Consider the following 25,969-nt stretch of genomic DNA (forward strand, 5'->3'; position numbering starts at 1 on the left):
TTCTGCGGTGTCAGGTCCTGAAATTCGTGTAGACCGTTGTTCAAGTGTCACGGAATTATGTCATCTGAACTTAATTCCACCACAGGATTTGTTGTTGGCGATATTGACTTCCAGAAGAAATTGCTCATTGCATTCAGTGAATAGTAGACGGAGAAACAGTACGCACTTGAAAAACACTTCCTTACGTGTCGTGCAGAAAGGTGTGCACTATTCAGCAGGTTTGAACAGAAGTGAAAAAAAAAAAAAAGGATTGTGTGCTATGCCCCAAGTATTCAAGTCCGAGTTGAAATGTTTTCTCGTGGCACACTACATCTGCTCCGTACAGGAGTCCCTCGCAGTAGTCTGAGAACCTTTCTCTGTAATTCTTTTCATGTTACAGTAATTCTTTAGTTGCGTTCTTCTTAAATTTTCTAATCAGCGTTCTATAAACTATGTATCGACTCGTTCCAAGTAGCTTTGTCTCTCGTGGTCCCACGAAATCCGATAAATAAATAAATTCGCTTGAACCGGTATAAGGATAAAACAGAAACATTGTTAATACCACACGTATAGTAATCACCTCCAACTGTACCTGAGTGCAAGACCGATCACCTAAAGCACAGCTGTAGTGTATTTCAAGGATGATTTATGTTCATTTTCAAAATGGGTACATAATATAGGATTAAGTCTCAGTGCATCCAAAACCAAAGCGGTCATGAATGGTCATTTTAGACGCAATAGCCCGGAATTTCGTGTATTTCTACCATTTTTTTAATCTTAAGTGAGACAAACATAAATTTGAATGAATGCTTGGTGTCTGTCCTGCGGGAATCTCAAAGTAGTGAGCATGCAGGACGTGAACGGAGCTGCGAATAGGTGGTGCTAGATGGGAATTTGGATCGCCTGGGAAGAGTGCAGAGCCGGCCACTGTGACCGAGCGGTTCTAGGCGCTTTAGTATGGAACCGCACTGCTGCTGCGGTCGCAGGTTCGAATCCTGCCTCGGACATGTATGTGTGTGATGTCCTTACGTTAGTTAGGTTTAAATAGTTCTAAGTCTAGGGGAATGAAGACCCCAGATGTTAAGTCCCATAGTGCTCAGAGCCATTTGAACCATTTTTGAAGAGTGCCGAGATAGTCTGCGCAGGTGCAATAAACACTGTGTCCTGGTGGCGCAGTGGTTAACGCAACTGCCAGGTAAGAAGGAGATCCTGGATTCGAATCCCGGTCCTGCACACATTTTCACTCGTAGCCACTGATTTCGCATAAAGTCACAATGCAGTTGGCATTAATAGTCCCTTTCCTTTCCACTTTCAATTTATATAAAATATAAGTTTCTCTCACTCTCCAAAGAGTCTAGGAGAAATAACAAAATCTTAAACAAATCTGAGCACATATCAATAACCTGCAAAAAAACATCAACATCTCTCCGAGGCCTGTACAAATATAACAGGCCTTTCCCTTTTGACCTGAACAGGCGTTGTACAGGCTCTTGTACTTCTAGTTGTTGATTAAACCTGCAAGATCTCTCCCAAGAAGGCTTCCGATGCGTGGAGCTCGTACGTCTGCCTACGATATGTTTGCTACTTTCGACATTTTGCACATTTTTTCACCACCCTATGGGCAGCTACCCCGCTTTCGTGCAGGCAAGCGCAGATATGTCCACACACTTTAGATGACATATTCGTCCCTAAAGAATCAACATGTGTATTAAAAGTTTGAACAATGCTCAGTTACTCTTCAGTCTCAATCGCACGGGCATTAATCACATGACATGTTTCACACTCTCTGGATTAGCTTCAGGTCTAAGAAGTTGCATCAGCAACACATCTTGTCTGTGTCAAAACCTGATTGCTGTACCCTGATGTGAGAGTCTGACACAGACAATAGAGGTTACAGACTTAAGTACTTGGATATGAAGATGATCCAGAGACATCGAAACAGGTGATATAATTTAAAATGTGCAACCGAGACGAAAGAATAAATGAGAAGTGCTTTAAATATCTACAAACTCTGTCTCTGATAGCGACTTATCAATTTATAGGTCCCTCCTCGACCTTAACGGTTTTGTTCGAACAGCGTAGCAGGATCTCTCGTTCCCATTAGGACAAAGTGGTTTTCCACCCCATTCCCGGTTCTCTAAGTGCTGTTCAGTAGGTAGAACACGGTTCGGGAATCATCATCCTCATTTTACATGAAAATTTAATAAAATTTCCAGTTAGTTATGTATGCAGTCCTTACCCCAATACTGGCTAAAGCCTGAAATAAGTTCTGCAGAAATTTTTATTAAGCCTCAGACGGTGTTCAGGAAAGACAGATTAGGCAGAATTGGTGGTGGAGTGTTTGTGTCTGTCAGCAGTGGTTTATCTTGTAGTGAAGTCGAAGTAGATACTCCGTGCGAATTGGTATGGGTGGAGGTTGTTAACAGCCGAACTAAGTTAATAATTGGCTCCTTCTACCGACCCCCAGACTCCGATGATATAGTTACTGAACAGTTCAGAGAAAATTTGAGTCTCGTAACAAATAAATACCCCACTCATACGGTAATAGTTGGTGGGGACTTCAACCTTCCCTCGATATGTTGGCAAAAATACTTGTTCAAAACCGGTGGTAGCAGAAAATATCTTCCAAGATTGTCCTAAATGCTTTCTCCGAAAATTATTTCGACCAGTTAGTCCACGAACCCACGTGAATTGTAAATGGTTGCGAAAACACACTTGACCTCTTAGCCACAAACAATCTACAGCTAATAGAGAGCATCAGGACTGATACAGAAATTAGTGATCACAAGGTCGTTGTAGCTAGGCTCAATACCGTTTCTTCCAAATCCACCAGAAACAAACGCAAAATAATTTTATTTAAAAAAGCGGATAAAGTGTCACTAGAAGCCTTCCTAAGAGACAATCTCCATTCCTTCCGAACTGACTATGCAAAGGTAGACGAGATGTGGCTCAAATTCAAAGATATAGTAGCAACAGAAATTGAGAGATTCATACCTCATAAATTGGTAAGAGATGGAACTGATCCCCCATGGTACACAAAACAGGTCCGAACGCTGTTGAAGAGGCAACGGAAAAAGCATGCGAAGTTCAGAAGACCGAGAAATCCTGAAGATTGGCTAAAATTTACAAACGCGCGAAATTTGGCATGGACTTCAATGCGAGATGCCTTTAATAGGTTCCACAACGAAACATTGTCTCGAAATTTGGCAGAAAATCCGAAGAAATTCTGGTCGTATGTAAAGTACACAAGCGGTAAGGCGCAGTCAACACCTTCGCTGCGCAGTGCCGATGGTACTGTTACCGACGACTGTGCCGCTAAAGCGGAGTTATTGAACGCAGTTTTCCGAAATTCCTGCACCAGGGAAGACGAATGGAATATTCCAGAATTTGAAACACGAACAGCTGCTAGCATGAGTTTCTTAGAAGTAGATACCTTAGGGGTTGCGAAGCAACTCAAATCGCTTGATATGGGCAAGTCTTCAGATCCAGATTGTATAAAATTGTTCAAATGGCTCTGAGCACTATGGGACTCAACTGCTGAGGTCATTAGTCCCCTAGAACTTAGAACTAGTTAAACCTAACTAACCTAAGGACATCACAAACATCCATGCCCGAGGCAGGATTCGAATCTGCGACCGTAGCGGTCTTGCGGTTCCAGACTGCAGTGCCTTTAACCGCACGGCCACTCGGCCGGCTCCAGATTGTATACCGATTAGGTTCCTTTCAGATTACGCTGATACAATAGCTCCCTACTTAGCAATCATATACAACCGCTCGCTCACCGATAGATCTGTACCTACAGATTGGAAAATTGCGCAGGTCGCACCAGTGTTTAAGTAGGGTAGTAGGAGTAATCCATCGAACTACAGACCTATATCATTGACGTCGGTTTGCAGTAGGGTTTTGGAGCATATACTGTATTCAAACACTATGAATCACCTCGAAGGGAACTATCTATTGATACGTAATCAGCATGGTTTCAGAAAACATCGTTCTTGTGCAACGCAGCTAGCTCTTTATTCGCACGAAGTAATGGCCGCTATCGACAGGGGATCTCAAGTTGATTCCGTATTTCTAGATTTCCGGAAAGCTTTTGACACCGTTGCTCACAAGCGACTTCTAATCAAACTGCGGGCCTATGCTGTATCGTCTCAGTTGTGAGACTGGATTCGTGATTTCCTGTCAGGAAGGTCGCAGTTCGTAGTAATAGACGGCAAATAATCGAGTAAAACTGAAGTGATATCAGGTGTTCCCCAGGGAAGCGTCCTGGGACCTCTGCTGTTCTTGATCTATATAAATGACCTTGGTGACAATCTGAGCAGTTCTCTTAGGTTGTTCACAGATGATGCTGTAATTTACCGTCCAGTAAGGTCATCCGAAGACCAGTATCAGTTGCAAACGATTTAGAAAAGATTGCTGTATGGTGTGGCAGGTGGCAGTTGACGCTTAATAACGAAAAGTGTGAGGTGATCCACATGAGTTCCAAAGGAAATCCGTTGAAATTCGATTACTCGATAAATAGTACAATTCTCAAGGCTGTCAATTCAAGTGCCTGGGTGTTAAAATTACGAAGAACTTCAGTTGGAAAGACCACATAGATAATATTGTGGGGAAGGTGAGCCAAAGGTTGCTTTTCATTCGCAGGACACTTAGAAGATGCAACAAGTCCACTAAAGAGACAGCTTACACTACACTCGTTCGTCCTCTGTTAGAATATTGCTGCGCGGTGTGGGATCCTTACCAGGTGGGATTGACGGAAGACATCGAAAGGGTGCAAAAAAGGGCAGCTCGTTTTGTATTATCACGTAATAGGGGAGAGAGTGTGGCAGATATGATACGCGAGTTGGGATGGAAGTCATTAAAGCAAAGACGTTTTTCATCGCGGCGAGATCTATTTACGAAATTTCAGGCACCAGCTTTCTCTTCCTACTGCGAAAATATTTTGTTGAGCCCAACCTACATAGGTAGGAATGATCATCAAAATAAAATAAGAGAAATCAGAGCTCGAACAGAAAGGTTTAGGTGCTCGTTTCTCCCGCGCGCTGTTCGGGAGTGGAATGATAGAGAGATAGTATGATTGTGGTACGATGAACCCTCTGCCAAGCGCTTAAATGTGAATTGCAGAGTAATCATGTAGATGTAGATGTAAGTAAGTTCAACTCTTTTCAGCTGCAGCTTCTCATTACACAAAGCACTTAACTGGTACAGTGTATTCAATTTTCTCTCTCTCAGAACTCTGTGTCATAAAACTTTTACTGTGAACATCCACAAATACGTTTCTACTGACGCTGTTACAATTGTAAAAAATAATTAGCAGACTTTCAGTGTCAGTAGTATTACTGCTATTAGTTGTTTTTACAAATGGCACGTGATACACGTAAATCGTCTTTAAAATCTTTTTAATTCTATTTCTATTATTTTATCGCTATTTGTCGTATTATCGTTGAAATTGTCATCGTAACTTAAGTTAGTGCCACGTAAGAAGCATTGCATGGTTGAAACGCTGGTCCAGTTAAATAGAGGACCTGACAAGTACTTGTCTGGTCAGGTTAATTAACTACATCAAAAAAGAAAAATAAGAAAAGGATGCTGATTTTTTTACTACTCTAATATTTATACGTTATTTTCTTGTCTTTTCAATCCCAAAAAGAGACCACAAATAAAAAATTTTCGTACTGTAAAGTGAACAATGAGCAGATCTGCGAACAGAAAACCGGCCTTGATTATGTTGTGCTCTACTGATCTCAAATTAACTTATCAATTTCGCAAAATGAAATAAATAACGGTGAAGAAAAGGAGTCGCCACCCCATAGTAGCTGCTGGAACGAAATCTTGCTGTGTGACCGGTCAGACGGCGTTGTGCAGCAACTTGACGTGGCATCGATTCAAAAATATATTTGGATGGTTCAAAATGGCTCTGAGCACTACGGGACTTAACTTATGAGGTCATGAGTCCCCTAGAACTAAGAACTACTTAAACCTAACTAACCTAAGGACATCACACACATCCATGCCCGAGGCAGGATTCGAACCTGCGACCGTAGCTGCTGCACGGTTCCAGACTGTAACGCCTAGAACCGCTCGGCCACTCCGGCCGGCATGTATTTGGAATTCCCCTGCAGAAATACCGAGCCATGGTCCCTCTATAGCCATCCATAGTCGCGAAAATGTTGCTGGTGCAGGATTTTGTGCACGAACTGTGCTTTCGATTATGTAGAGTGATCTGAGAGGGTAAACCATTCTCTCAAATTGTCCAGAACTTTCTTCAAACCAATCGCTAACAATTGCGGCCCAGTGACAAGATGCAGTGCCATCCATAAAAATTCCATAGTTGTTTGGGAACGTGACGTCCATGAATGGCTGCAGATGGTCTTAAAGTTGTCGAACATAACCATTTCCAGTCAGGGATCGGTTCAGTTACAGCAAATGCCCCAGTCTGTCCCATGTAAACACAGCCCACTACGTTATGGAGCCACCACCCCTTGCACAGTGCCTTATTGACAACTTATGTTCATAGCTTTGTGAGGCCTACGCCACACTCAAACCGTGCGATCAGCTATTACCAACTGAAATGGGGACAATTGAAAGAAAATCAGCCCTCGGTCACTATTTTTAACAAATTAAACTCGTTTCGACACTGCTAAGAGTGTCTTCTTCAGAATTTAAATCAACGAATGGTCTATATTCTATAACATGGTCACAGAATTATGACTAAAAACGTATGATAGAATATAAGTACGGAATCGTCGTGAAGGACTGGCAGTACTTGTATGTCATTTATAAAATATTAAATATGCCAAAAGGGCATTAGTCACAAAAATATTAAAGATAAATAAAAATGTGATGGCGAGCCACTAAGGGCTGCTCGTTACTTGCCTGGCGCAGGCTGCAAAACGGACTCATCTGACAAGCTCACAGTTTTCCAATCCTCTCCGGTCCATCCGATTTCATTACGAGCCCAAGAGAGGCGTTGCAGGCGATGTCGTGCTGTTAGCAAAGGCACTCGCGTCGTTTGTCCGCTGCTATAGCCGATTATCGCCAGATTTCGCCGCACTGTCCTAACGGATACATTCGTCGTACGTCTCACATTGATTTCTGTGGTTATTTCACGCAGTGCTGCTAGTCTGTCAGCACTGACAACTCTACGCGAACGACGCTGCTCCCGGTCGTTAAGTGAAGGCCGTCGACCGATGCGTTGTCCGTAGTGAGAAATAATGCCTGAAATTTGGTATTCTCAACACACTCTTCACCCTATGGATCCCTAACGATTTCTGCAATGGAATGTCACATGGTGTCTAGTTTCAGTTACCATTCCGCGTTCAAAGTCTGTTAATTCCCGTCGTGCGGCCATAATCACGTCGGAAACCTTTTAACATGAATCACCTGAGTAGAAATAACAGCTCGACCAATGCACTGCCCTTTCAAACGTTGTGTACGTGATCCTAGTGCCTTCTGTATGAGCATTTTCGCTATCCCATTTTTGCCACTACAGTGCCCTTCCTGAGTGAATCTGACAAGAACAAGGCGAAAGGGTTCCAAATTCAACACAAGAAAAGAGGCTACCCACGGTGAGCTATTGTACCTGAAACAACCTCATTCTGTAACTCTTGTGACAAATCAAATGTGCCTCTCAAGCTGAAGTGCCTGAAGCGAAAACGTCGCCTGTATCCGCTGCCTCGGATGCTTGGTCCTTTATAGTAGGAGACGGATGGCGTGGCCAACCTGGTCCCTAGATTAGGAGGCCCAGTTGCTGGGGCAGCGTTGCTCCCCACTGATTTCATTAGCCCTGCCGCAGGCTTGCGGTCTCCGCGAACCGTCCACAGGGTCTGCGAGCAGGTACTTGGTCGCTACGCCATATTAGGACCAGGTCTCTCAGTGGGGGACTTTCGTGTACCGCGAACACACCTCAGCCAAGTTGTGGTCGAGTTGACAAATTTAAATGGTGCATCTTAAATAGCAAGCGTGCAAAATAGCGGCAAGGAAGACTCAGTTGTCCTTTAAACCGGATTGTTAAATTGTCCAAAACTACGTCTCGTTCCTTGAGGGTTTAGGTCAGGCTAGGAAGAGAGTTTAGAGCCCGATAAAAGAAAAGGGTAAATAGAAAACACGCGCACACACACTCAAATATAATACTTAGAAAATGTATTTTTGTATAAACATACATTTTTTTAAATGGTAAAGTAAAAGTAGAGTAAATTACACTACTGGCCATTAAAATTGCTACACCAAGAAGAAATGCAGATGATAAACGGGTATTCAAAGGACAAATATATTATAATAGAATTGACATGTGATTACATTTTCACGCAATTTGGGTGCATAAAAGCGGTTCAAATGGCTCTGAGCACTATGGGACTTAACTTCTGAGGTCACCAGTCCCCTAGAACTTAGAACTACTTAAACCTAAGTAACCTAAGGACATCACACACATCCATGCCCGAGGCAGGATTCGAACCTGCGGCAGTAGCGGTCGCGCGGTTCCAGACTGTAGCGCCTAGAACCGCTCGGCCACTCCGGCCGGCTTTGGGTGCATAGGTCCTGAGAAATCAGTGCCGAGAACAACCACCTCCGGCCGTAATAACGGCCTTGATATGCCTGGGCATTGAGTCAAACAGAGCATGGATGACGTATACAGGTACAGCTGCCCATGTAGCTTCAACATGATACCACAGTTCATCAAGAGTAGTGACTGGCGCATTGTGACGAGCCATTTGCTCGGCCACCATTGACCAGACGTTTTCAGTTGGTGAGATCTGGAGAATGTGCTGACCAGGGCAGCAGTCGAACATTTTCTGTATTCAGAAAGGCCCGTACAGGACCTCCAACATGCGGTCGTGCATTATCCTGCTGAAATGTAGGGTTTCGCAGGGATCGAATGAAGGGTAGAGCCACGGGTCGTAACACATCTGAAATGTAACGTCCACTGTTCAAAGTGCCGTCAATGCGAACAAGAGGTGACCTAGATGTGTAACCAATGGCACCCCATACCATCACGCTCGATGATACGCCAGTAAGACGATGACGAATACACGCTTCCAATGCGCGTTCATCGCAATGTCGCCAAACACGGATGCGACCAGCATGATGCTGTAACCAGAACCTCGATTCATCCGAAAAAATGACGTTTTTCCATTCGTGCACCCAGGTTCGTCGTTGAGTACACCATCGCAGGCGCTCCTGTGCAGCGTCAAGGGTAACCGCAGCCATGGTCTCCGAGCCGATAGTCCATGCTGCTGCCAACGTCGTGGAACTGTTCGTGCAGATGGTTGTTGTCTTGCAAACGTCCCCATCTGTTGACTCAGGGATCGAGACGTGGCTGCACGATCCGTTACAGCCATGCGGATAAGGTGCCTGTCATCTCGACTGCTAGTGATACGAGGCCGTTGGGATCCAGCACGGCGTTCCGTATTACCCTCATGAACCCACCGATTCCATATTCTACTTACAGTCATTGGATCTCGACCAACGCGAGCAGCAATGTCGCGATACGATAAACCGCAATCGCGATAGGCTACAATCCGCCCTTTTTCAAAGTCGGGAACGTGATGGTACGCATTTCTCCTCCTTACACGAGGCATCACAACAACGTTTCACCAGGCAACGCCTGTCAACTGCTGTTTGTGTATGAGTAATCGGTTGGAAACTTTCCTCATGTCAGCACGTTGTAGGTGTCGCCACCGGCGCCAATCTTATGTGAATGCTATGAAAAGCTAATCATTTGCATATCACAACATCTTCTTCCTGTCTGTTAAATTTCGCGTCTGTAGAAGGTCATCTTCGTGATGTAGCAATTTTAATGGCCAGTAGTGTAAAATGTAGTGGCGTTTCTTGCAGCATTCTTGTACGAGTCGTTTTGAAGATGCCGTATTTTGATAGGTTACCACATCGTGTGTTCATTCACTCCATTGCGTCTTATTTGTCAGTTAGTGTGTCGCAATCCAAGCACCAGGTTTGGAGTCGACAATGGGATGTACCAACGTAGAAAAAGCTGACATTCTGATGGTGTATGGATGTGCAGGAAGAATGCTGTTCGTTTTTGTACTGCGTATGCGGCACGATGTCGCAATAGACGCCATCCATCTAGGCGTGAGTCACGCAAGTGTCCTACACATTTTCCATTGACATAGATTCCTTCCCTATCACATCTCCCTATATCAATAGCTGTATGGAAACGATTACGTGAATGATGTTAATTTCTTTGCGTGGGCATTAAGACAGGATACTCAAGGTGTACCATGTATGTTGTTTAGTGATGAAGCCACATTTACCAATCACGGACCAGTAAAGCGCCGAAACATTCACTATTGGCCTGTTGAGAATCCCCATTGGCTTCGTCATGTTTAATGTTATTGTGCATGGAGTGTAACTTGTGTTATGGGATAGTGAACCATCAGCTTATAAGCCTGGGAGGAACCTGTGGTACCAACTTGATGGGTGTCAACCCATAGTCAGCGAAATACTACGGAATGTCTTCACAAATTTTTTCCAAATAATTGCACTGGATGCAGAGGATCTGTACCTCGTCAGACCCATTCCTCGGATTTGACTTCTGTAGACTCGTTTCTGTGAGGATAGCTGAAGGACACTGCCCACAAGGGTAGACGAACTACACCCGATTACATGCAACAATGTATTACTACGTCCTGGTTGGACATGTCCACTGAAATCCTAGCTCGTGTGCAGAGTCGTTTTATACCAATCAAATTCTAATTTACCTACTTTTACTTTGTTATCGTCAATAGGCATTGTTCCATTTAAAATGTGAATACTTGCACAAAAACTACAATTTATTAGTATTGTTAAAATACATTGATTGGTGGAAAATACGACCTCTTGACTAGCAATGCATTCTATGAAAACCGCACATAAATATCCCTTTCAATTTCCGCAGTATACCTTTCTAACGAATGTGCCGTCCACGTTAAAGAGTATAGAATTCTATTGTTTTCTTCTTCATTACAAGGAGTAAGCTCGTCACCTATTCCCATCCTGCCCAGTCATATTTTTCGTGGTTTTCCACAATCCCGTTTTTCATTTGGTTTGTAGTTCATTATGGTTCAATGCTTGTTTTTAGCCTTCTTTTTGGCATCCTATAGATATTTTGACTCTCTTGCTTTATTAATTCATTAAGTGAGAGAATGTCGAGCTCAGCTCCTTTATCTTTATTCCTAATCTGACCCATCAGACAAGAAGCTTTCGTTATAGTAGCTACTACGGGGGGGGGGGGGGGGGGGGGGGGGGGCGACTCCTTCTTTTCAGCACTAGTTATTTCATTTTGGAAAATGGAAAACTTGATTAGTGTTCAGTAGGGTACAACATAATCCATAATCACGGCCGATTTCCTGTCCACTGCTCTGCTCAATATTCAATCTTCAGTACCTAAAATTTTTGTTTGCCAAATTTATTTTCCACCCACGTAAGAGGACCCTGTAGGCCACTTGAACGGGTAACTCGAAAATAGTCTAAAAGCATTACTTGTTAATCTTGAGCCCACTTGTTGACATCTCAGCATCTGAGAATCATTTCCGTCTGCTAAAACACACTGCCAGCAGCGAGGTAATTTGTAGTAAGACATGTTTTTCGAGAAATAATGTAATGTTGAATCGCGTAAATTGAAATACATTCAGTGCTGACAGTCCACATCGAAAGGAAGTCCTTCTACAATACACAAACAAGCAGCACCTGGAAAATTTCCGAACTGAAAGTCTAACTCGGCTAACTGAAACAGTTAATGACCAGTTAGCACGAAACTATGTTTATTTGTTCTAAGAGGGGAAAGATTTAATATTCCACCCACTCTCTACAAAATCACATTAAAAACTTCACTCGGAACAGTCAGTCTCTTCTACGAAGCATTAGCATAACCCTTCCCTCAGTATGACATTTGCCAGAAACAGCCGCCTGATGTACACACCAATAAATTCAAAAACGACAGCTACGCGACGACAATTGTATCGATTGTCTGGTATACACTGACTACACAGAACCCGTGCATTCGTGTGGACTGTCAAGTATTCTCTTACTCATTTACTTGTTACTGCCATGAGGCTTCGCACCTCGATTTTGTTGCAGATCCCTGCTTCTGCCATGGGTTCATTCGTGTTGCCTGGCGTTGACTCGTTGACAGGTTCTCCCCCCCCCCCCTCCCCCACTCGTTGCTTTATCGTCTTCCTTTTGCTGCGTGTAGTTACTAGTCACGCAAGTAGCAGGTCTGGCTATCTCGTGTTACTTGATTGCCCAGCCCACTGACGAATGTTATCAGACTCCAGCGCTACCGCATAGAACTTTCTTGCAGATTTCTGGAATCTATCTTTGAGCGACGAAATTTCGGCAGTCCTTGTCGGTGCAGCGCCAGCCGAAGGATACTGTTCTGCACCGTTTGTAGCATCTTCAGTAGAGTTGCGCTGCACCAAAACCACTGTTCGGTTGTTGTAAATAGAAGGATTCCGCTAGTATTGGTGGCTTTGGGGAAAGAAATATAAATGAATAGGTGAGAGAGAAACCGGGAGCCGATGACTGCTCTTTCTTTGTTTGTATGTTCTGCACATAACGAGAACCACGCATCTTCAGCGTTACCCTACTGTACGTAATATAAATTGCATTTAATAAGCAACAAAAATGATTTGACCACGTAAAGTTCGCACTTTTATGTAACTGAAGCTGTTACTTTTGATTCAAGTACAATTTACATTGACAAACATAAAAAATATGTAATGATTGTCATTTTCTTGTCAATAGAATGTTCATCATCATCATCAAAGGCAATAGTATCGTGTTAATATTCATGAATGGTGAAGTTATTTGTAAAGAACAGAAACATGTTTCTTATAAGGTTGACGAAGCACTGAAGCAATATTTGGTACTTGCAATTTTTTTTTTTTTTTTTTTTTTTTTTTTTTTTTTTTTTTTTTTTTTTAGGAAGCTGAGTTTTCTAGCTCTGTATGATAAATCTGTATTGTTTTCTTTATTTTTACTACAACATGCCTCTGTTTCACGGAAAAAATCAACAATTTTCGAATAAAACCTCAATTAAACATTGAAAAGTTCAATTTTGCTATCAGTGCTGTTTATCTTTTAGTAACTTGTAAGAGGATAACTCTGTAGAACAAAAATGTTCCTTAGGTTGCGCAGCCCTGCATATAACCTCAGTCAGTTTCTGGGCGGTTTACTGATTCCGGTTTTAAGGGAATCTAGTGAGGCACTGATTGCATAAGTAAAGAAAGCGATCGTTATTAGTTAACACCGTAGCGCCTTGTAAGTATGCCACAAACCTAACATATAGGTAATGTGGGTACGAGCCTAACTGACGAAAGCTACTAGGAAAACTACCGTAGTCTAATCTACGATAGCTATAGCCTACAGCAGTTTTACAACTCTACCTGGGACTAAATCAAGTACATTTGTTAGATGGTTTACTCCAAGTTAATTGTTTCACAATCTCAAGTTCGTCCCTAATTCTACTGAGGAGGCAACTGTCTGAGAAATTTCGCTGAATAGATGAGATTTATCCCTACTACTTTTCTGAATGCAAATAAAATATTATCGTACTCGAAGAAGATCTCATACAAAGGGCAAAACAGCTGCTTATTTTCAGAATATTTTTGTTTTCAAAACATATCCGTGGACACGTATTTCAAATATGAATAAAATAAAACAGGAAACCAGATTTTCCTGTTGCATAAATAAGTGAACGCATTAAATAATACATTGATACGCTGCTTAACAGCGTGCTGTCCACTTTTGAAACCCAATAAAGCTTGATACTTCGTAGAATGAATTCGAGAAGTCGTAGATAGGTTTCTGGAGGTATGTGGCACCAATTATCTACGTATAGGACACGTGATTCCCATAAACTGTGGGCCAGTGGTGACATGTCCTACGCAGTAGCACACTCTCAATAACTGGTTGTCCCAGATCGTGTGAAATTAACATTTATTTTTATTCTACGCCAAAAATGCAAGACACAACTAAAGTGTCCTTCTTGACTGACTATGTCACAGAAGTACAGACGACCTTTACGATGAGTTAACGATTGATAAACATTAAGATTATTTAGTCTCTCGCCTACTACAGATGTACAAAGATAAGGAGCTCCACAGAAAGAATCGCAGTGATTGGGGTCAGTGAAACTTCTTTGCGATCAGAATAATAAACCCAAGCTCATTTAGCACCAGTGCTTATTGATGACAAGACAAATTCCTTTCAGTTGTATAATGAGAGCGATTACTGAGCACAGTTGATAGTCTAAGTTCCACAAATGGTTCAAATGGCTCTGAGCACTATGGGACTTAACATCTGAGGTCATCAGTCACCTAGAACTTAGAACTACTTAAACCCAACTATCCTAAGACCATCACACAGAGCCATGCCAGAGGCAGTATTCGAACCTATGACCGTAGCGATCGCGCGGTTCCAGACTGAAGCGCCTAGAAACACTCGGCCTCAACAGCCGGCTAAACTCCACAGAAGAATACCAACCTTGGAGCACGAGAGGCCACTTCGGAGGAGAGGAAGTTCCCAGGCCAGTGTCTGGCTGGTCGTACTGGCTGTAGTGTGAGGTATCTTGCAAACTGGACAGCTGCTGGAACAGCAAGGTGTAGATCATGATGGTGGCTCTGGATGCAGTGGCTCCACGAACTGAAATGGCAGTGAGGAGCCAAGCGCAGTCCTAAATACACACCTGGGGGAGTAATATCTGCTTGATACTTGGATAGCACGTGATTCATGGAAGCGAAGTAGTGCTTTCGACTGTGGCGCTGCTGTCAGGGATGCACGCTCTCCCGGTGTCGAGATTGGCGCCTCTGGTGGGAAATATAGCGCTGCATGTTTCCTTGGTGCTGGCTGAAGTTCTGTTTCAAAACAGACTGGCGTGTTTTGAACACAACCTAGCTTATTGTGGTTGATACGCCGTGCCTGCTGTACTGTGGTGATCGTGGCCTGCCAGCTGAGAGTCCCTAGTAGAACCAGGGCATAGGCAGTTAGTCAACCCTGTCTGTAACGCAGATGAAGGCCTTGGATAGCGCAGATGGTTTGTGAGCGCAGTTGTGGCGCCCTAGAGCATTCCATATGTGTTCCAGCAGGTTCAAGTCAGGCGAATCTTGTGATCAGGATTTCAACATGAGTTCACTAACATGTCCCTCAATCCACTGCAACGCGTGTCTGGCCTTGTGACAAGGACAGTTATCTGGATGGAAGACGCAGTCGCTGTCGAGGAAGTCGTCAAGCGCCTGGAACCACAGATGGTCCACAATAGTGTTCATATAGATCACTACTCTCCCCCAAAGCCACCATAATACTGTCCAGACCAGTGTGTGTCCGTGGTACGGTACATGTTTCGGTCAGCATGGATAACTGCATGTCCGGACATGACCACTGACCAGGTGTAACAACGTATTTACCTGACCATTCTGGCTCTGAGCACTATGGGACTTAACTTCTGAGGTCATCAGTCCCCTAGAACTTAGAACTACTTAAACTTAACTAACCTAAGGACATCACACACATCCATGCCCGAGACAGGATTCGAACCTGCGACCGCAGCGGTGGCGCGGTTCCAGACTGTAGCGCCTAGAACCGCTCGGCCACCCCGGCCGCCACCTGACCATTCTACACATTTTAATTGATCCATAGTACACTCTCGATGATCCCGTCCCCACTGAAGTCATAAGCCCCAGATTCAACTATTAAAAGTTCAACAACGTGCGCTGGAAGATGTGCTTCGAAACACTTGCGCCTGCATCAGCACAGTACTGAGGCGTCGGATCTGTCAGAGAGCGCTGCATAACCTGCCCCACGGAGCGGGAAAGCCTCCGACTCCACGTTCTGTAGGTGACATGGAGGTCCAATAATGTGGCGCCTACTTGTGATTTCACCGTTCTTCAACCTCTTGCTCACGACAGTAGCATGCGAACAGCCGAACTGCTTCGCCTTCTCCGAAATGATCTCTTCCACATGTCGCGACGTAGCAATCTGCACTCTGTCAAAGCCGCCTATATCTGCGAATTTCCCCATTTTCGGCCCGTATCGTCGTAAGAACGATTCCTCATTCCTCGCTGCTCGCTGTTGTATTTTTCTTAATGTGTCACCTGCAGGAATGTAACCTCACGTCGGGAAGCGGACGTAACGTTTTCGATCATCAGCGTTTATTACAGCTCTTTGAATTGTTTATGGCATTAAAATATCGTGTGACAAAGGACTTCCAAGGTTTATTTCTAGCTCATAATTGCACCAATAATACATAAATTGTGTAGCTTCCCTATGTAGTAACCAGTCGTTAGTTGGAACCCGAATCCTCTGCCATAGTATCATTGTTTGCGACATACTGCAATATTGAGGCTTCTCCAGAATATGGGACGAGACAGGCGGAAACGTACACTGAAAATCGCACAGGAAGTTGGCGAAGAGAATTTTGGGAGTAAGGCAAAAGGAGATGCTGAAGTCTTTCGGAAACCACTTCTGGATTCAATTAAGAGAATTCCCGTAGGGGTATTTGTGGTCTCGGTGAGTCCATTTCCGAAGTAAACATTCCGATAAGTGGCGCCGGTCTAATGTAAATAACGACCAGCTCCGTCTTGACCCAGATATCGCCGGGTGCAATTTGCGGTGGCCATCATACCGCTGCCGCGGTTAGTCGATAACCTGAAGTTGATGAAATCTGTGTCTCCGCTAGGTACTCAAGAAAAAGGAGACACCACCTGGCAAAATGCAGTAGCCCTGAAGCACCGAAAAGTAATTATAGATGACCGCGGTATAAAGAATGTGGTATCTCAATGAAGCAAACAGCTTTTTCCCATTTTACTAACCACCTTTCACTACTGCACAAGTGAGTAGTAAAGGTTTTGAAAACTCACTGCGTGGGTACCAAAACCCTGAGGTCTTATCCTGTAGTACTACCTGGAAGTGACTTTTCTACCTTTTTAATCATTTCATTCATTTATAATCCTTCTCTGCCAGTGAATTCTCTCCAGTAAATATAGTGTTCCATGTACTTACGTATCCGCGATACATTGCTTTGGTTTATCTCAATGACTCATCTCTTACGTGTCAACAAACACATTGGATATTGTAATCATACTGACAAGGTTTTCATTGTTTTCATACATTCTCTGGCATTTCCTATAAACCCACCCGTTGATATAGTTCCAGTGCCATCTTGTACTGATACCTTGCCAGTGAGCTCTACACAAACGTTTGGCATTATTCTGAACAGGAAAACCAACAAAAAGTGTTGGAGACAGAAAAATGAAAGAGTATCTACATCTGCATCATACTTCGCAAGCTACGTAATGGTGCGTGGCAGACGGGACTTTTTGTACGACTAACTTCAATCCTGTTCTACTCGCGATAGCGCGTGGGAAGAATGATTGTCGTTAAGCCTCTTTATTGGCTCTAATTTCTCGAATTTTCTCCTCGCGGTCATTACGCGAAATGTTAACTCGTAAGGCAAAGTAACAGGGAGCTCAAAGAGGCGACAACTGAAATAAGAAAACCAGAGTAATAACATTTTTTGACTATATATATATATATATATATACACTTAGTCAAACTGATATTTTATTCAAACTGTATTAAGAGCTCATCTCATTTGTTTTTGTTTCAGATTCTTCGTACTGTCATTCCCCACCAGACTCGGTAAAATAGAACAGGTAAGAAATTCATAACTTCTCTCTTCCCGTTTGTGTGAGTATTTCCGCGTATTCCTCATAGTTATATAATCAGTTGTGGAGCAGTTTGAGTTTGACGCTTTATGGAGACGTTGTGCTCTTTGTTGTTGTATAGAAAATTACGATTAATTTGTGGAGCCAATATATGCACTCTTTACTTCATAGATGTTTAAGGTGAACCGTATATTTTCATGGGTGTTACGAGGATGTAAAAACAGCACAATAAAACAGCACAATCTGAAACTGATTATGCTGTGGAGCCAGGCTATTGTCACTACCGAGTCAATGCTTTGCTTTCGTTAAAGTTTCTAATGAAGTTTCCAGCAGTGGAAGATGAAAAGTTAGGCAGATAATTATGCTGTGGACAACGTCAAAATCAGACATCAGTAATATCCCAAGTACCGACCGTGAAAGTCTACAGTGCACTGACTGATTCACCTCACGGTAAAAAAATTAACCCAAGTGTGCACATTATTTTTGAGTGTTAAGATATGTATGACTTTAGTCTTTACCGGTTCCGCTATGTACCTCCATTCCAGTGATTTTCGTTTCGATTGAGGGGTTTCATATGCGACTCAAGTTTCATTCCCAGTCACTATCTTGCCCTCTTTTTGTTTGAGCTGTTCACTGTTCACTAGGCTACGCTCCTTACAATTACATTCAAAAAGGCTTTGTAACATTTACGTTAGATCTTAACAAACTCCTCTTTTACAGAAATGCAGTCTGCATTTTACACTGAAGCGCCAAATAAACTGGTACAGGCATGCGTATTCAAATAAAGACATATGTAAACAGCCAAATACAGCGCCTCAGTCGGCAACGAGTATATAAGCAACAAATGTCTGGCGCAGTTGTTAGATAGGGTACTGCTGCTAAAGTGACAGCTTATCAAGATTTAAGTTAATTTGAACGTGGTGTTACAGTCGGCGCACAAGCGATGGAACACAGCATCTCCAAGGTAGCGATGAAGTGGGGATTTCCCCGAACGGCCATTTCACGAGTGTACCGTGAATATCAGAAATCTGGTAAAACATCAAATCTCCGAAATCGCTGCGGCCGGAAAAAGATCCTGCAAGAAAGGGACCAACGACAACTGAAGAAAATCGTTCAACGTGACAAAAGCGCAACCCTTTCAGAAACTACTGCAGATTTCAATGCTGAGCCATCAACAAGTGTCAGCGTGCGAACCATTCAACGAAACATCATCGATGTGGCCTTTCAGAGCCGAAGGCCCACCCTTGTACCCTTGATGACTGCACGACACAAGGTTTTACGCCTCGCCTGGGCCCGTCATCACCGACATTGTACTGTTGGTGACTGTAAACATGTGGCCTGGTTGGACGAGTCTCGTTTCAAATTGTATCGAGTGGATGGACGTGTACGGGTATCGTGACAACCGCATGAATCCATGGACGCTGAATGTCATCGGGGGACTGTTTAAGCAGATGGAGGCTCTGTAATGGTGTGGGGCGTGTGCCGTTGGACTCATATGGGACTCCTGTTACGTCTAGGAACGACTCTGACAGGTGACACGTACGTAAGCATCCTGTTGGATTATCTGCATCCATTCATGACTATCGTGCATTCCAACGGATTTGGGATATTCCAGCAGGACAGTACGACAGCGCAAACGTCCAGAATTGCCAGAGAGTGGCTCCAGAAACATTGTTCTGATTTTAAACACTTCCGCTGACCACCAAACTCCCCAGACATGAACATTATTGAGAATATCTGAGATGCCTTGCAACGTGCTGTTCAGAAGAGATCTCCAACTCTCGTTCAAAAATGGCTCTGAGCACTATGGGACTCAACTGCTGTGGTCATTAGTCCCCTAGAACTTAGAACTAGTTAAACCTAACTAACCTAAGGACATCACAAACATCCATGCCCGAGGCAGGATTCGAACCTGCGACCGTAGCGGTCTTGCGGTTCCAGACTGCAGCGCCTTTAACCGCACGGCCACTTCGGCCGGCTCCAACTCTCGTACTCTTACGGATTTATGGACAGCCCAGCAGGATTCATGGTCTCCATTCTCTCCAGCATTACTTCAGTCATTAGTCGAGTCCATGCCACGTCGTGTTGAGGCACTTGTGCGTGCTCGCGGGGACTCAAGACGATATAATCCAGGTGTAACAGTTTGTTTGGCTGTTCAGCGTATGTTCTAAATAATAGGTCTTACCTAGTACTTTTATTTTTTCATTTTTTAATCTATATTCTTCAGCTTCATCTGATTTAGTTAGACTACTCACCAATACTCTTGTTAGTTTTGTTGATGTTCCCGTTACGAACCATCTTCGAGACCGTAGACATTACCTACTTTGTATTACGAGCTAGCCTACGATTTATCGGTAGTTCATTACATGTTCCACAGATCATTTGAGCTATTCATTTACCAAAATGATGCGGAACGAGTCAGTTTACGGGATATGTACACGTGAGTAGTGTTAACTTTAATGAACATATTTTTAGTGCTACCTACGCACCTACACTTAAAAATGATTTTTTTGCAGACTACAAGTTTTTAAATAGAAATTTGTTCATTGGATAGCAGCGCTTTTCGAGGAGAAGTGATTTTTAGATTTTTAACTCCCTTTTCTATCTGTCAGACATCTTGTGTTGTTGGACAAAGATGAAAAATTTTCGTTACTGCATACTGAACTTCTTCATTAGCCACTGACAGCCATTAATAATGGTTAATTAAGGTCTTTGATCCTCTGGTGTTGCAGGTATGGTGTATTGTGATATATTGTTACTATTTTATTTTTTTCTGCTTTTTACTGAAAACTTCGTGAGAGGGAAAAGGGGAGAAAGCTTTTGGGTGTCCTACACTGAAAAGACCGACATCGAAGACACCAATATTTCGCCGCTGTTCGTCCATCGGAGTGCCTGTTCTTCACCATCAGTCGGAATGTGACGGTGTGGTTGACGTCACAGGAAGCATCGACAATAGCTCTCTCGCCGCGGGCCTTTGGCGCCGCTTTTAATCACGACTTATTATTCAGACTACGGAAAGAAAAGGACGCGCGACAGGCACTGGGATTGGCGCGCTCCACCGGAAGCGCAGTCTGCGTCTATAGCTGCAGCTGCAGGTGTGGGAGGTTCCGGACTCACGAGGCGCCGCCCATTGTTTCCCGAAGACCTCGAAGCGTCCTGCGTCATTGTGCACCACTGGCTATTTTTCGCCGCTCTCAACAGGTTTCGCGCTGATTACGCTGTGGGGCCAGGCTATTGTCACTGCCGAGTCAATGCTTGCCGTCTCTCGAAACATATAAAAATCACACAGCAGCTGCTCTTCATTTGCTTGCAGACTCACTAGCTGATCAAAACAAGGAATATGAACCCGTATGAAGTATGCAACAACATGAAATCTTCTGTCTCTCAGTTTACTGTAGTCGATTGGAATATTGTAGTAACACTGACTGGTCTTTCGTACCTTGACACGCACTGTGGTCTTCTCTGTATTTGACTATTTTTACTTCAACTTTTTGACTGCATTTATCCCGTGCTCCATCTCTGCCATGTAATCCTATATACAAGCTATTTCCAGCCTCCCCAATAGCGCACTCTAGCTTCTAGTTACACCATAGGAAAATGGCGCCCGTCAATCCAGACTCCAACGATGTCTAAAACAGTGCTGCATCATCAAGAACTCCTTAGGGGGTGGTTTACTATCTTTGGCCCTAGAAAAGCATGTTCTTTGAGAATTTTTTTCTCGGGATGTGTTATAGATATCAGTGTCAAATTTGGCCAAAATGTTTATTCATATTTCCTCTACAAACTGGAATTTTTCCCACCGGAAATGTCGAAGAGCAAAGGTGGAAGTGCCTTCGGAACGCAACTAAATTTCGATGTAGACCTCCACGCGCGGTATGTCATAGGTCAGCCGGCTCGTCTGAAGTCAAAATTGAGTTGACGTTAGCGAAGTATATAAGATTCCATAGGAGTTGTACCTCGCTTAAGTTATTTGGACCATAGGAAACAAAGTGGCGGCCATTTGAAAAAAAAAAGGTTTTTTTTCATCGATTTTTCGACTTCGTCGTCCAAGTAAAAATATTTATAGTTGATGGGTCGGAATAAAAGTCGTACAACTCCTAGACAATTTAGTTAGCTTCGTCGGGAACGAAGAATTATGCCAATCGGTTCAGTAGATTTGAAGTTACCACACCGCGCGATAAAAAAGTCACTTCGAGAAAGACGCGTTTGAAGTTTTGTCTACATATAAATGCAATATTATGCAACTTACGTTCAATCTGCTATTCCGGGTCGATAAACTAGTCCTTCCTCTTCCTCATAGAGGGCGTTCTACTTGATCTGGGCCATCCTGCGCTTCTCCACAGCCGCTCGTACGGCCGGTGACAAGTGATTTTCGACCACTTGAATCCGGTGGTCGTCCGAATGCTTGGCGAGCTGCGTCGAATAGAGTCCCAGGGCGACGTCCATCGTTGTCACGGTCTTCAGAATTGCTGAATACCCTTCGCTGAAGCTGCTCACTGCCAGGAAAATCGTAATCTCCACGGTCTTCGCACCAGAATGCAAATTCTTGGGGTCTAACTTCCAAACACATGCGTTCAAACTTTCATTTGAATTTTGTGGGTTTCCTCCCAAGCACCCGTACAATAACTCGTCCTCCTAAAGAAAAAAACTGGTGCGTAAAAGAGGCCGATTTCAGGCAGGTGAAATTTTTTGTTCAAGCGCTAATTACAAACATTTCCATTCCGTATTCGGAAAAACCGTTTCAGGGGTGGAGTCTAAACACTTTTATGGAACCAAAAATGCAATTTTTAAAAAAATCGATTTTTTGAACCAAAAGATAGTAAACCTCCCCATAATATTTCAGACAAATGGAGTACACGAAGATCCTGCAGCTACTTCCATTGTCTGACTGAATAGTTCACTGCTGCAGAGCTCACTGAGGGATGAGTAAGCAACTGGGAATGTGAGACTAAAGTGCTGTCTGCAACAGAGAAGAACACGAATGCGGCAGCGAGTCGGGTGTACATTGTGATGTCTGCAACAGAGTAGCAAATGCCGTTCTGAAAATATGTTCATGATTGCCACTGAAACATCGTATCGATGTAACTACATTAAACCGCTCACCCGTTCAGCATAATTTTTGAATAGAACCGCTTAAATAGCTTAATGATTGAAGTAAAATGTCTGGAGCAACCTCGTAATCCGAACACCTATTGTTTACAATAACTTTATCTTAGAACTCTTCCATTTGGTCCGTGTTTGCATAGGACAACAGCAATATGGGAATTGTGAGGCCGCCTTGGTGCTAAACTGTTATTTGTTTACTTACTTATTACCCAAACTAATTTCAACGACAAAAATCGCCTTCATCACTGGGTTCTTTAAATCTTATTTATTGTACGTAATAGCATGTTTTTAAGAATTCGCTGTTTGCGGCATATTTTCCGTAATTTTTCTGTTGCCGTTTTTCTGGGAATACATTATGTCATCTGCAAGTTCGTTGGACGGCATGCAGCTAATTTTATACACAGAAAAGCAAAACTTCCGCACATTGTTTATGATCCAAAACATCACGTCTTTTCTAAAAAACATGCTATAACGTACAATAAATAAGGTTTAAAGAACCCACCGACGATGGCGATTTTTGTCGCTAAAACTACTTTGGGGAATAAAGAAGTAAACATATAAGAAAAAGTGTTATGCATGAAGGCGGATTCACAATTCTCATATTGTTATTTTTTTTTTACCTATTATTCAATTTCATTTACAAAACACTTTGCTTCAGGTAGCTTTTCATCTTCAAAAACATGCACAAGTTCTGTCTGATCTGGCATCAACTTACCAATAAAGGAAATAAATTTCGTGTATGAGACTGCGATCATTGTAAATATTTATTAGGTGAAAAAAGACAATGTTAGTCACGAAATATTCACAATGGTGCAAAGTCATAGATGAAATTTATTTCCTTTATTGTTACTTCAGCTTACTGATATTTTCGGAATTCTTCATTTGTGCTTACCAAGGATCCGTTACCGTTGTAAAAATAGTTTATCAATATTGTGGATGGAAATACTAAAACGTTTTATTATTGTTTTATTCAGTTAAAATACCGCGAATGATAAGTCTTTCGTAAATTTCTCATTTACTGCGCAGAAAAGTTAAAGGAAATGAAGACCGTAAAGAGGTAACAATGAAACAAAGTAGGGCTGACTATGAAGTGTAATGGTGGGGGAAATACTTTTCAGTTCTGGAGAGATACTGACCCACGCATCTTGCAGTCCTGCCCACAACTTTCCTGTATTACTGCTGTCGGGTTCATCCATTGAGTACAGGTATCAGTGTCACCTTATAAATGCTCTGTTGGGTTATCTGGACGTCCGACATGAAAGTGAAAACACAGAATTGTTCATCAAGCCACCAGCGTGCATCGAAACAGTGGTGATACGGTCTTTTTGAAATGTGCCTTCTCCGGCGGCATACTCTAATACCAGAAAGGCATTTAGATGATCTGTAAGAATGCCCAAATGGCGTGCACCACCAGTTCAACAATGGGGTCTTACTGCGACTTTTTAAACACGTTCTACACCATAATTGAGCCACCTTTTCTTCTTGATGGGCAGAACCCATGTTTCCTCGGTGCACCCACCATAGTCTCATATGCCCATCTCCTCGATACAATTGAAAAATGGATTCATCAGACCAGGGTACACGCCACCACTGTGCTGTAGTGTAATGATTGGGGTTCCTTGCCAGTCTTTGAGGTCCTCTGTGATGAGGTGCCAACAAATGGATACTAGTCGGACGCTGCTGCAGATGCTCCCCTAGGCTTGACGTTATACGTGAAAATCGAAGGCGATCTGATTGATTGTAGACTATCGATGCCGACTATGGTTCCGCGGACGCAACGTGACATTCTTTCATCATACATTTGTGGTCGTTCTGTATGGCGGTTTACTCGTATGGAAATATTGTCTAAGATACTGAATATCGCCAAGACGTTGTGGACCTTCTACGAAATCTTTGATAAGAGACAACATATTACAGTTGCTTAGTATGAGCACTGAATGCAACACGGCAAACATCAGTATGTGCGTGCAGTTCATTGAAGTTGTTGTTGAAGGAAGTCGCAACGCAGCCTGCTTTGGAAACCTATTAATTGGGTTCCCTATCTGCAGGCACGAACTTATTCGATGCCACAATACAGAATAGATTATTGTCTACATGTTCTGACACATAACGTCCCTAGTGGTGCACTCTGCCGTTGTACCATGGAGGGTGTTACAAATTGATTTGTCTAAGTTTCAATTTGTAATATATATATATATATATATATATATATATATATATATATATATATATATATATATACTCCTGGAAATTGAAATAAGAACACCGTGAATTCATTGTCCCAGGAAGGGGAAACTTTATTGACACATTCCTGGGGTCAGATACATCATTTTGGTGGTATCTAAACTGATAAAACTGAAAACGATTTTTCTGTAGTTTTCGTCGGCCGCGAAGGTCTGTGCACTCATGAGGTACTAAATTGGTTTTAATCATTTCTTCTTGTTCCAGTTGTAACATCCCCAGCGATTTCGATACAACCCACCGTGTTTGTATACACCTTATTTGTCGGAAAGGCATTGATTCGGAAGTAACTTGACGGAAACGACGTGGAACAGTACACAACAGATCACAAAAATTGGAAATGAGTACACTATTGTAGCAAATGGCTGAATGCAAAGAATTGTAACTACACTCCTGGAAATTGAAATAAGAACACCGTGAATTCATTGTCCCAGGAAGGGGAAACTTTATTGACACATTCATGGGGTCAGATACATCACATGATCACACTGACAGAACCACAGGCACATAGACACAGGCAACAGAGCATGCACAATGTCGGCACTAGTACAGTGTATATCCACCTTTCGCAGCAATGCAGGCTGCTATTCTCCCATGGAGACGATCGTAGAGATGCTGGATGTAGTCCTGTGGAACGGCTTGCCATGCCATTTCCACCTGGCGCCTCAGTTGGACCAGCGTTCGTGCTGGACGTGCAGACCGTGTGAGACGACGCTTCATCCAGTCCCAAACATGCTCAATGGGGGACAGATCCGGAGATCTTGCTGGCCAGGGTAGTTGACTTACACCTTCTAGAGCACGTTGGGTGGCACGGGATACATGCGGACGTGCATTGTCCTGTTGGAACAGCAAGTTCCCTTGCCGGTCTAGGAATGGTAGAACGATGGGTTCGATGACGGTTTGGATGTACCGTGCACTATTCAGTGTCCCCTCGACGATCACCAGTGGTGTACGGCCAGTGTAGGAGATCGCTCCCCACACCATGA

At 43.1% G+C, this 25,969-nt stretch overlaps 1 protein-coding gene across 6 annotated transcripts in view; it reads left to right on the forward strand.

Moving 5' to 3' along the window:
- LOC126457029 (Ig-like and fibronectin type-III domain-containing protein 1) overlaps positions 1-25,969 on the forward strand; it is a 1,179,953-nt gene that overhangs the window by 641,658 nt on the left and 512,326 nt on the right. For all 6 annotated transcript variants that reach the window (XM_050093007.1, XM_050093006.1, XM_050093012.1 and 3 more), the window contains one exon: positions 17,579-17,624. The gene's annotated coding sequence lies outside the window, so the exon portion shown is untranslated. The remainder of the gene's footprint in view (positions 1-17,578; positions 17,625-25,969) is intronic.

Source organism: Schistocerca serialis, chromosome 2, assembly GCF_023864345.2.
Source record: "Schistocerca serialis cubense isolate TAMUIC-IGC-003099 chromosome 2, iqSchSeri2.2, whole genome shotgun sequence".
NCBI lineage: Eukaryota > Metazoa > Arthropoda > Insecta > Orthoptera > Acrididae > Schistocerca > Schistocerca serialis.